The sequence below is a fragment of the Xyrauchen texanus genome, chromosome 9, assembly GCF_025860055.1.
Source record: "Xyrauchen texanus isolate HMW12.3.18 chromosome 9, RBS_HiC_50CHRs, whole genome shotgun sequence".
Classification (NCBI taxonomy): domain Eukaryota; kingdom Metazoa; phylum Chordata; class Actinopteri; order Cypriniformes; family Catostomidae; genus Xyrauchen; species Xyrauchen texanus.
The window spans coordinates 45827346-45840232 of record NC_068284.1 but is presented as its reverse complement, the minus strand read 5'-3'; the positions used below and the strand labels follow the sequence as shown (position 1 = coordinate 45840232).

Sequence of the window (12887 nt, the reverse complement as noted above, 5' to 3'; positions counted from 1 at the left end):
TCATTATTTTGAGTTAGTATCTCATTATTTTGAGTTAATATCTCATTATTTTGAGTTAATATCTCATTATTTTGAGTTAGTATCTCATTATTTTGAGTTAATATCTCATTATTTTGAGTTAATATCTCATTATTTTGAGTTAGTATCTCATTATTTTGAGTTAATATCTCATTATTTTGAGTTAGTATCTCATTATTTTGAGTTAGTATCTCATTATTTTGAGTTAGTATCTCATTATTTTGAGTTAGTATCTCATTATTTTGAGATTAATATCTCATTATTTTGAGTTAGTATCTCATTATTTTGAGTTAGTATCTCATTATTTTGAGTTAGTATCTCATTATTTTGAGTTAGTATCTCATTATTTTGAGATAATATCTCATTATTTTGAGTTAGTATCTCATTATTTTGAGTTAATATCTCATTATTTTGAGTTAGTATCTCATTATTTTGAGTTAATATCTCATTATTTTGAGTTAGTATCTCATTATTTTGAGATAATATCTCATTATTTTGAGTTAGTATCTCATTATTTTGAGTTAATATCTCATTATTTTGAGTTAGTATCTCATTATTTTGAGATAATATCTCATTATTTTGAGTTAGTATCTCATTATTTTGAGTTAATATCTCATTATTTTGAGTTAGTATCTCATTATTTTGAGTTAGTATCTCATTATTTTGAGTTAATATCTCATTATTTTGAGTTAATATCTCATTATTTTGAGTTAGTATCTCATTATTTTGAGTTAATATCTCATTATTTTGAGTTAATATCTCATTATTTTGAGTTAGTATCTCATTATTTTGAGTTAATATCTCATTATTTTGAGTTAGTATCTCATTATTTTGAGTTAGTATCTCATTATTTTGAGTTAGTATCTCATTATTTTGAGATAATATCTCATTATTTTGAGTTAGTATCTCATTATTTTGAGTTAATATCTCATTATTTTGAGTTAATATCTCATTATTTTGAGTTAGTATCTCATTATTTTGAGATAATATCTCATTATTTTGAGTTAGTATCTCATTATTTTGAGTTAATATCTCATTATTTTGAGTTAATATCTCATTATTTTGAGTTAATATCTCATTATTTTGAGTTAGTATCTCATTATTTTGAGTTAGTATCTCATTATTTTGAGTTAATATCTCATTATTTTGAGTTAGTATCTCATTATTTTGAGTTAATATCTCATTATTTTGAGTTAGTATCTCATTATTTTGAGTTAATATCTCATTATTTTGAGTTAGTATCTCATTATTTTGAGTTAGTATCTCATTATTTTGAGTTAGTATCTCATTATTTTGAGTTAGTATCTCATTATTTTGAGTTAGTATCTCATTATTTTGAGTTAATATATCATTATTTTGAGTTAATATCTCATAATTGGAGTTAGTATCTCATTATTTTGATATTATTTTGAGATATTATCTCAGTATTGTGAGATTTACTCATTATTTTGAATTAGCACCACATTATTTTGAGATATCTAATTTTTAGATATCTCATTATTTTGATATTATCTCATTATTTTAAATTAGCATTACATTATTTTGAGATCACATTATTTTATATGTCTCATAATTAGAGTTATTATCTCATTATATTAATATTATTTCATTATTTTGATATTATCTCATTATTGTGAGATTTACTCATTATTTTGAGTTAGTATCTCATTATTTTTATATTTTCTAATTATTTTAAATTAGTTTTACATTATTTTGAGATTATCTCATTTTGAGATAGTATCATTATTTTGAGATTACTCCCAATAACATGCTATCTAAAAAGAATAATGTAATTGCTTGATTTTTTATTTATTAAACAGCAGAAACCACCTTCCAGAATTTTGGAATTGCCTTATCTACAAAAAATAAATGCGATGCTGCCCCAAAAATTAAGTAAATAATGGCACTTTTCCACTGCACGTTACGTTTCGACTCGCCTCAACTCTTCTCACTTTACTTTTCTGAGCTTGCATTTCCACTGCAGTTTAGTGCCACCTCAACGAGGGTAGGATTATAGGTTGATCACCTTATTTGCACCGCCTCTACTGCCGTGACATCATCTTAAACACGACACAAACTGACCAAAACATTAAAACGGCCGCTAGCTGTTAGCTACTAGCTCATTGTGCTGCATAAAGCAGTTGTTGCATGGTGATTTTACACAAGGGTAACAGTTAAATTGGCCTGGTTGTTTTAGAAGCTTCCAGTAGCTGCTCAACTAAATAAAGTGAAGCTTTCAAGCAGAGTTTAGAGTTAACGTAACAAAACGTACCATCCTCCATCGTGGATCAATGTCAGTCCAGGGCACTCTCTCTCACATTGCTTCGCCGGTCTAGATAAGCGTCCATTTGGTCGAACCACTTCCACTTTTCCTTGATGGTTCTGTAGTCACTTTGAATATATTTTTTTTACTATTCCCTGCACTGTTGGTAGGTCCGGTGGAAGCCATGTGCGGCCAACAGCTGAGACACTTCCTGAGAGACATTTTCGTTTCGCTCATCGCTAACGAGTGGACCGTCTGCACCTCGTTTATTGACCACAGCGTGGTTTTGCGCACAGCCATTTCATTATTTACTATTCGAAAGACGCGTGAATAAACTATACTGTTAACGCTGTTGCTAACTTTAAAACTAGCGGGTTGATGTCGCATGTCGGAAATCCAGTGACGCTGGTAGTGACGATTCTCCCTGACCAATCAGTGACCTGCAGGATTTTGACGTCACATTTAGTATCGGCTCGGCTCGCTTGGAATCTCGACCGAGGTGGTACTAAAAAAGTATCAGGTACTATCCACAGTGGAAAACCCCAAAATAGCAAGCAGAGTCGAGTTTGTACCGTGCAGTGGAAAAGCCCCATTAGAAGGCAGCATACTTTTGTGCCTATGATGTCTCACTGGGTTTTCAATAAGACTGTTGCCTCACACCACCAATATTTCAAAGAAAGCTAAGAGAGTTTGTTCATAAACAAATCAACTTCCTTTAAGAATCACATTACAAGCCTCAATCTAATTGTTTAGATGCATACATTTAGGCATTTATCTCAACTGGGTATCTTGTTTGAAGTGTTCTGCAGCCATTAGCAGATAATTACCGCTCGGTTTATCAGACACTAGACTACAGTTAGAAGCTATTACACACGCTTGTGGCTCACAGGATTCAAACAATCCCCAATCTTCTCATCCCAAAGTCTTATGGGTTTATTATATCATAAACTCATTGAAATAAAAGCAACACATCTTAGTTATTGTCTGTTATTCTGTTTTGATTTAGGACTGTTGAATTTCAGTTGTGTATATTTTTCAACTAATCTTTTAAGTAAACATATTGTGACTTTGGTGACATTTCCATAAATGTTTTCATAGTCTTTCATGGCCTAATAACTTTCTCAGACACTGAAGCAACTCTTCTTTTATGCTGGTGTCATCAAGGCCACACTTTATTAACAAATCATATCACACTGACCCTACATTATTAACTGCTAATTTGCAATACATTGTGTAATTTAGTGAATTTGCTGTTAATATTGTGTAAAAGCAGTCACATTTAATTTTAGCAATTGTGTATGTCTCATTTGCGATCCTCAAATTATTCTATGTACATTTCAGCATTATATCAGCCACACTGCTTTCTAGATATTGCAGTTGGCAATCGAAACATCCTTATCAGTAGACCGTTATAATATACTCTTTATACAATCTTTTCAGATTATTTTAATTTGTGCTTGTGATTTATGGAGGACAAAACCTGCAAAAATAATAAATAAATAAATGTAATAATAATACAATTAAAAAATGTAATAATAAGAAAATAAATAAAGGAATAAATGTCTTGATAAAACAAATATAATTAGTTTTTAATGAAAGTTATTCCTGAATTTATTTTTATACTTTTTTCCTTTTAATATTTTCTCTTTTTATTCTTTCATTTTTTTATTTATTTATTATTATTTATTTATGCATTCATTTATTTTTATATTTATTTATTCCCACCTGTATTTATTTCCATATTTAAATATTCCCACATGTATTTATTTTTATATTTATTCTTACATTTCTGTCTCTTGTATGATAATGATGTGGGCGGGTCCTGCTTACCATTGGCTTATTATAGATTGAAGCGTGTGCTCGATTACTCTTGACTTGTTTTGATGTGACGTTAGGTCACAGCCATATCGTGTAAACCAGGGGTGCACACACTTTTTTGTGTGACGATCTACTTTTAAATGACCAACTCAATAAGATCTACCAACTAAAAAAACACAGTTTCATTTAAAATAAGAAAATGCTTGTTGGGACTACTGCATGTATCCTTACATGGAATTCATCTTCTAATTAATAAAAAAATATATATAATAATGTTCAATGTTGAAATCATTCAGTTTTAAAACTAAACCCAAAACACCTACAGCCACAATAGATTACAATAGCCAGGGCATTTACCTTATTCTGATGACGAGTAAATATTGACCAGGCAAGGATTTGTTTATTCAGTTGCCATGATGACAACTAGGTTTGCGCATCCGTGCCTTCCAAGGATTTCGCGCTCTGTTCCCAGAAGTCCTTGGAAGGCGCGTATGCGCAAACCTAGTTGTCATCATGGCAACTGAATAAACAAATCCTTGCCTGGTCAATATTTACTCGTCAAGTGCAAGTCAGACAGAAACTAAAAGGACAGACATTATATTTATTTTTATTAAAATTTAACAAAAGTACATTTAAATTTTGTGCGATCTACCAGCATTGCCTTTGCGATCGTCTGGTAGATCGCGATGGACTTATTGGGCACCCCTGGTGTAAACTATAGCTATTTGTGGGGCTAAAAACATAAGAGCTTAAGTCAATCCAAGGTGTATTGGTTATACTACAATCACAAAATAAACGGGGAGCTGTTTCTTCAACAAAACGTATATAACTTCATATTTTGATGTCCGCAATCCACAATATTGTTTTCTGTTGTTATGATTGATCATTGTAAAAGATACAACCATGCTTCATTTCCCTGATTGTTTATGTATGTTTGTATGTATATATAAGTTCTGCAATAAAAAAATCTATAGCTGACGCTTCACGTGTATCTGGAGAGTTGCGCAATTTAGTGAATGAAGTCGATAACCACGCATCATATGACTATGTTTCATTTAGAGTAGAGGTGCTTATTGATGTTTTAGGAGAGCTGTATGCTGGTATGAATGTCAAAGCACATCCTGGATTGTTAAACTCTCTGCAAAACGTTTCCCTGCATATTCTATATCAGAGGGTGCTAAGGTGGGACGTCCATCATACGTCCATCATATTTGCTTTCGATAAGTACTATTGAGCTCTCAACCAATGATGCACTGGAGCTACGCAAGGACCGCCTCCCTCATTTCCATGTTGCACACAGAAAAGTAAAAATAAATAAATAAATAAAAATTTATAAATAAATAAATATATATGGGAATATATAAATATGGAAATAAATATATGTGGGAAATAAATCAATTAAAAAGTAAATAAAAAAAAACAATGCAAAATAAATGAATAAATACAAAAATATGTAAAAAAAAATAAAATAAAAATATAGAAAATAATAAACGAATAAAGTCATACAATAATAAATTCAGGAATAAATTTAATTAAAAACGAATTATATTGTTTTATCAAGACATTTATTCCTTTTATTTATTTTCTTATTATTACATTTATTTATTTATTATTTTTGCAGGTTTGGGCCTCCATAGTGATTTTATGCTTTGCAAGTTTATTCACTGAATTGTTTTCATTTAATGTGCAGAATTTGAGTGTAAAGCACATTTGATAGTATTTGCTGATTTTTGTCTGCTAGAGGTCACCAGTATTTGTGAATGTTGTTAAAATGACAGAATAAAATAGGGATCCAGTTGTTCACTGTTGAAGCCAACCAGGAGACAGCAGTTAATAAACCATCGTCATGGGAACACTGACAATAGCTGTAAACAAACATCTCCATCAGTCTTTGCTACAAAGCCCCGGAGAGACACTTTTATTTCCATCATTTTTCCCTTTAAGTCCTTGTTTTTGGCAAAGACAAACATCGAGTAGCCTGGTAAAAGGCCCTGTAGTAGTAACACATTATTAAAAGATTTTTCTGTACACGCTAATGTCATCCTCAGATTCCAAGGTTACATGAAATGTAAGCCGGGATTGACTCTCTATTCGGGAACCAAGCGTTCATTCATTGTCATTGACCGAAAACACACAGCTTCATCATGAGTTAGAAACCAGGAAGCTTGGCGTTCCAAATCTCTTTCTTTAGTAGTGGATCATGTTTAAACGGATGTTCACCCAAAAATGAAAATTCAGTCATTGTTTACTCACCCCTGTGTTGTTTTAACCCGATATGACTTTCTTTATTTTTCTGAACACAAAGTGAGAAATTGTGAGTAAATGTTGTGCTCAGTGATGTCATACAGTGGCAGTTTATGGTGACCACCTCTTCAAGCTTCAAAAGAACACAAAAGTATCATTCAGAAGTCTAATTAATTATTCATGAGACTCTTGATTGTTATGAAAGTATATGAGATTTGGATAAGATTTGGTGAGAACAAACTGAAATCGAATGTATTATTTAGTGAAACTGTTGACGCGTGCACATGCGTTCAAGTGAAAACTTGTTTTGTTTATCTAAAAACAGGTCCGTGATAGCGACAAGAACAACACATCTGCACAAAAACCAGAGAACAGAACTTACTAAACATATCTGAAGACTTTGGAGTCGAATAATTGATGCATTTCTATGCCCAGCCTTATTTTATTAAACGGAGTATTCGGAAATCAAACAGAAACATAGAGGAGACTACAAGACTCTACAGTCACACTGTGTCATAATCTGATGGCAAACAACACGCGATAAAAGGTATCTTTTCTATAGTAATCAGAATTTTTGTTCTAACCAGCAGTGACAAGCGACAGTACATTCTATCGATCGCTTGTTTTTTATTTTCGGCATCATGCGGGTAACTCCGTCCACTGTTTACTGGCACCGGTCCAAAAACAGCAAACTCTTCAGACATGTTATATAAGTTCTGTTCTCTGTTTTGTGTGCAGCTGTGTTGTCACTATTGCACAATTTCGCTTGAACGCCCCAATGTCGTGAGTGGGCTGCGTGAACTGTTGCTCTCGTGCCTCTTATCATGAATGCACACAGGAGAATATAACGCTCAGTGAATATTTTTGCTAAATAAGACATTCGATTTCAGTTTGTTTCACACCAAATCTTATGGTATGCTTTCATAACAATCATGAGTCTCATGAATAATTTATTAGACTTCTAAATTATACTATTGTGTTCTTATGAAGCTTGAAGAGTTTCTGTTTCTGTTTGATTTCTGAATACTCCGTTCAATAAAATAAGGCTGGGCATAGAAATGCATCAAATCAGTTTTTGTGGAGCTGTGTTGTGTTGTTCTCTTGTCTCGATCACGTACCTGTGTTTAGATAAGCAAAACAGTTTTCGCTTGAAAGCCCCAATGTCGTAAGCCCTATCATGAACGCGTGTTAACACGTCAATAGTTTAACTAAATAATCAGGGCTGTCAATCGATACAAATTTTTAATCAAATTAATTGTATGGTGTCCCGATTAATTAATCGCATATAAAAATATTTGCTGAGAAAGCCCCTCATATAAAAATAATTCAATATATAATGATGAAATAATTATACATGGTTATCTTTAAATATATAAAAAATAAAAATTATTTTTATATATATATATATATATATATATATATTATTTTATATATTATATATATAAAATAAAATTCATATATATATATATATATATATATATATATATATATATTTATATATATATTTTTATTTTATGCATTTTATATATATAAAATAAAAATTCAGATAATTAAAATGCATTACATTCTTGTGGTAGAAGAGTTCATCATTGATAAGACCATTCAAAAAGATGCTTTAGTATTTGTCAATCAGTTGGAGATTTATTATGAGGGTTTGTTTAAGGACCCGTCAATGTACACCTGCGTCAGACATTTTTTGTATTTTGTATTTTTAGAAACAAGCCATGGGTATACATAGTACACAATACTACAGATATATTTTACAATCATGCCAAGACATTATATTCATTACATAGTGCAATGGTTTTCAATGCTTTGGAGCTGTTGGAGGTACAAAGAGTATTTAAATAATATTTAAAGTCTTTACAAAAAAGTGCAAATAGGGGCTTTATAGACATAAATTTACACTTATGTAGAAAAAACTTGGCAAGAAAAATAAACAGATTAATCAGAAAATATTAACTTAAGTTATCAAAACTGTGAAAACCAAATAAAACGTCTTTTATAAAGCAAAGAAAAACGTGTGCCGTCATAAACGTAAAATGTTTAGGTCACTGTGTCAAGTTAAATATAGTTTAATACTCAATCTTTAAACACATCTTGAGATCCCTTAGATCACATTTGTGCTCCTTCAAGTGTTTTGAACGCAAGAATGTAACGCATGTTTGTGTTGTGTGTCCGTGAATGTTATTAATGTTTTGTTCACTGTATAAACTGTGTGTTGCTCATACAGTTGAAATTTCACTTACTGCCCTCTGGAGTAAGCAGGTGGTACTACAAGCTTGCATTTCTCAGGAAAGCATTGCGATTAATTGCGTAATTTTTTTTTAAGCGTTATTTTTTGTAAAATTAATCGCATGTTATTAACGCGTTAAAACGACAGCTCTATAAATAAGACATTCTGAAATTGTCTTTTTTCAAATTGTGATTTGGTTTGTTTCTCACCAAATCTTATGGTATGCTTTCATAACAATCATGAGTGTCATGAATAATTTATTAGACTTCTGAATGATACTTTTGTGTTCTTTTGAAGCTTGAAGAGGTGGTCACCATAAATTGCCATTGTATGACATCACTGAGCACAAAGAATTCTTCATTTGTGTTAAGACAAAGAAAGTCATACAGGGTTATAACAACACAGGGGTGAGTACACAGCGACTGAATTTTCATTTTTGGGTCAACTAATCCTTGAACCATTTGCAAGGACAGGACAGCTAGTTAATGAAACACTGCTGAGTGATTTTAGTCTGTATAGTTGTGATTATTGTGAGTCATACAAAATAAAACACACACAAAAGTTCTGTCTTGCCTTTTATTGCCTACATAGGCAGCTAACTTCTAAGGGGCTGTTCCTAAGTCATTGTAATAGTACATGGTGGCAAATCCAAAAAGTACAAAAAAGTACCCTCAAAGTAAAAACTGTTGTACCGTATTAGTATCATGGACTTTTTTTTGTATGTCAGTCTCATGGTATACATTAAAATACCATGATATCACCTTCTCTCTAGCATTACCAGAGTACGTTTGTGTAAGGGGATTGGACTACACGCTGTGTCAGAACAAATCAACATGTCTGGCAGGCTTGGGTATGGTTGTGTTGTTGTTTGTCAGGTAGCAGATGCTCTGTGTTTGTCCAGGGTTGACCTCAGTTTGATCTCTGCTCAGTCACTCTGCAGAACCGCACATTCAGTCACTCTGTCAGGGCAAGTTTACTCAGCACTTGATATTAGATATCAGTCAACATTCATTATGGTCCATTCAGTCTCTCCTGTATTTCTGTACACACTGTGAGAACCATTTGTTCTTTGTTGGGCAACATAAAGGTTCTCCAATGATGGCAGGATGTAAAACACCTTTTTGGTTCTAATTGTGACTGAATATAATCTATTTGTCCATGCTCTGGATACCCATTTGCTTCCTGCCTAAGTGTTTCTAGTTCAGTTAGCAGGTGACTGCAGGCCGTTCCAGGTTACTGAAGCAGAAGACCATTGGATCTGTTTCCGTCTGGACACGGGGCGGGTGAGGTGGGATTGGAGGATGAGTGTTGATCTGATTTGGGACGAAGCCAGACAGCAGAATTAGTCGACTGTAGTTGTACTGCGATTATCCAATTCTGAATGCACCAACTCGTCTCTTTTACTACTACTTTTCTTTTCCCCTCCATTTCACAGGGAATAAAATATGTTGTGTCACTCAGAGGTTGCTCTTTCATACCTCTGGATACGTGATGAAGATCTCAGTTATGTTTAAGGACCAGCTTTGTCTCTCAAAAAAATTCCTTTAGAGAAATAAAAATATATTTGACAGTTCAAATTTGAGAGCACACAGATCTAAGTCACACTTATATAACAAAATATGAATGCTAGAGTCATTTGCACGCTCGAGCTTTTCTCAGAACTAACTTCACTTTCTGAGCCATTTTTGCTCAATTACTTTTAAGGAACTGGTGTCAGTTCCCCTCAAGTTAACACAGGTGTCTAAAGTAACCCGTATGGAAGCCTATTCCCGCCACATAAAAAGTTTTAACTATGAGATAAAAAGTCAGAATGATGATGCTAAATCATAATTATGAGATGCTAAGTCATAATTTTGATTTATGTCAAACTTTTTAATTTTTAATGTCATCATTTTGACTTTTTAATCAAAAATGTTGACTGTCTCATAACTATTACCTAGTACATTCATAGTATCTCATAATTGTAACTTTTTATCTCATAATTCTAACTATCTTACAATTTTTACTTGGCATCTGATAATTGTGACAGTATCTCAGTATGACTTTTTGATCTCACAATTAGGTATTTTTTAATCGCATAATTATGATTATCTCATAATTACTACTTTATCACATAATTATGATGATCTCATAATTATGTCTTTTTGATCTCATAATTAGGAATTTTTTTATCACATAATTATGATTATCTCATAATTACTTTTTTTGATGACATAATTATGATAATCTCATAATTATTTATTTTTGATTTCATAATTATGACTATCTCATAATTAGGAATTTTTTATCACATAATTATGATTATCTCATAATTACTTTTTTTGATGACATAATTATGATTATCTCATAATTACTTTTTTGATGACATAATTATGATTATCTCATAATTATGACTTTTATCACAATTATGATAATCTCATAATTATTTATTTTTGATCTCATAATTATGTCTTTTTATCTCATAATTATGACTTTTTATCACATAATTATGATTATCTCATAATTACTTTTTTGATGACATAATTATGATTATCTCATAATTATGAATTTTTATCACAATTATGATAATCTCATAATTATGTCTTTTTGATCTCATAATTAGGAATTTTTATCACATAAATATGATTATCTCATAATTGTCTTTTTATCTCATAAGTATGTCTTTTTGATTTTATAATTATGACTATCTCATAATTATACATTTTTATCTCATAAATATGACTTTTGTATCTCATAATTTTGATTTATCTAAATTTTTTAATCTCGTAATTTTAATTTAGTATCTCTTAATTGATTAATCTGATAATTATGACTTAAAAGCTCACAATTATGACTTAGTATCTCATAATTGTTACTACATCTCATAATTATTACTTTTTTAGCTAAAAATGTTGACTGTCTCATAACTATTACTTAGTACATTATTAGTATCTCATAATTGTGACTTAGTATCTCGTAATTTTGAATTGCCAAAGCACGATTAATATTTGTATGTGGCAGAAATGGGCTTCAATAAACCACAAGTAAAGTTCAATATATTAACTATATATATATATATGTATCCACCAATGTTTGAAAATCACAAAGTGTCAAAATGTATTCATTCTGAACAGTACATCCATTGTTTTATAATGTAAAACCCTAGAAACTTATTTGTTTATGAATGTTTTTGCTAGAAAAGTGTGTTTGTGCTATATTCCTTTAAGAAAAAAAAGCCCCTCGGTTTGATATTTTGCTAACTGGCTTAAGTGTCCAAATACTTTTGGGGTCTCTTTACAGTAAGATTTTTTTCATAGAGCTATAAAATGAATGTGGATAGCATAGTTCAAATAATTGAATCTTGGAAGAATTTGATGAGAAATGTTTGAGGTCAACCTGAAATCTCTGACTCTGATCGCAGGCTCTGGTATTGCGTGCTTGGGAGAGAAAGTAAACCGAATTGAGAGAGGGAGAGAATTAGTGTGAGAGTGTTTTGTAGACTAATTCATTAATGTGTTTGTGTAACTTGATCCGTTTGTGTCAGCTTTGGTTGTGTGTTATCTCCTTCCATATGTTCCCTCCTGCCTGTGACTGTGTTGCTCTGTTAGACGGCTTTTTGTTTGTGTTTTGACATGATTTGGGGGGGTTTGTTCAAATCCCTACCCCTACTTCTGAGCAATTGAAATGGTAATGCTTATTTGCCATTGATTTTGATTGTTTGATTGATGTTTACGTGGCAACTAGTGCTGATGACTTCATTGGATGAGGTCTGAATGTAAATTGTAACCATATTGCAAACTCAACCAAACCCACGTTCAAATTACATCATGTCATCATGTCATCATGTCATCATGTCATCATGTCATCATGTTATGTTTTGGTGTTGTATCTAGGCTCTTTTACTTTCTCACTGTGCTTATGTGTAACGGTTCAGTTCAATTCTCAGGACAGGAAATTATTACAAGTTTTCAAGCTCCCTCTCATATGAAGACGCCCCTCTCACCCTTTCCATCTGTCTGACTATAAATGATTCAAGCTAACACCGGCATCAGCAGCAGCTATTTAAGTTCAGTTTATGACTCAAGATAGACCAGCAGAAAGCAGGACACAGTTTAACCTCTTTTACACTTGACTCAAGTAAGGGATAACTCTCACCCCAAGTTATGCCATTGGTTGAGCCAGTGTCGCTGTGTTGGAATGACAAAACAAGAAATCAACTTTTTATGGTGTTACAAAGTCACATTGTTTACACAACGCTTAATATCCTCTGGATAATTGATGATGTAATCGAGTGGGATGCTTTGAATTGTTTCATTCACCATTATACTT

The 12887-nt window shown here is 31.9% G+C and overlaps 1 protein-coding gene across 1 annotated transcript in view; it reads left to right on the top strand.

Moving 5' to 3' along the window:
• LOC127649372 (microtubule cross-linking factor 1) overlaps positions 1–12887 on the top strand; it is an 87958-nt gene that overhangs the window by 27157 nt on the left and 47914 nt on the right.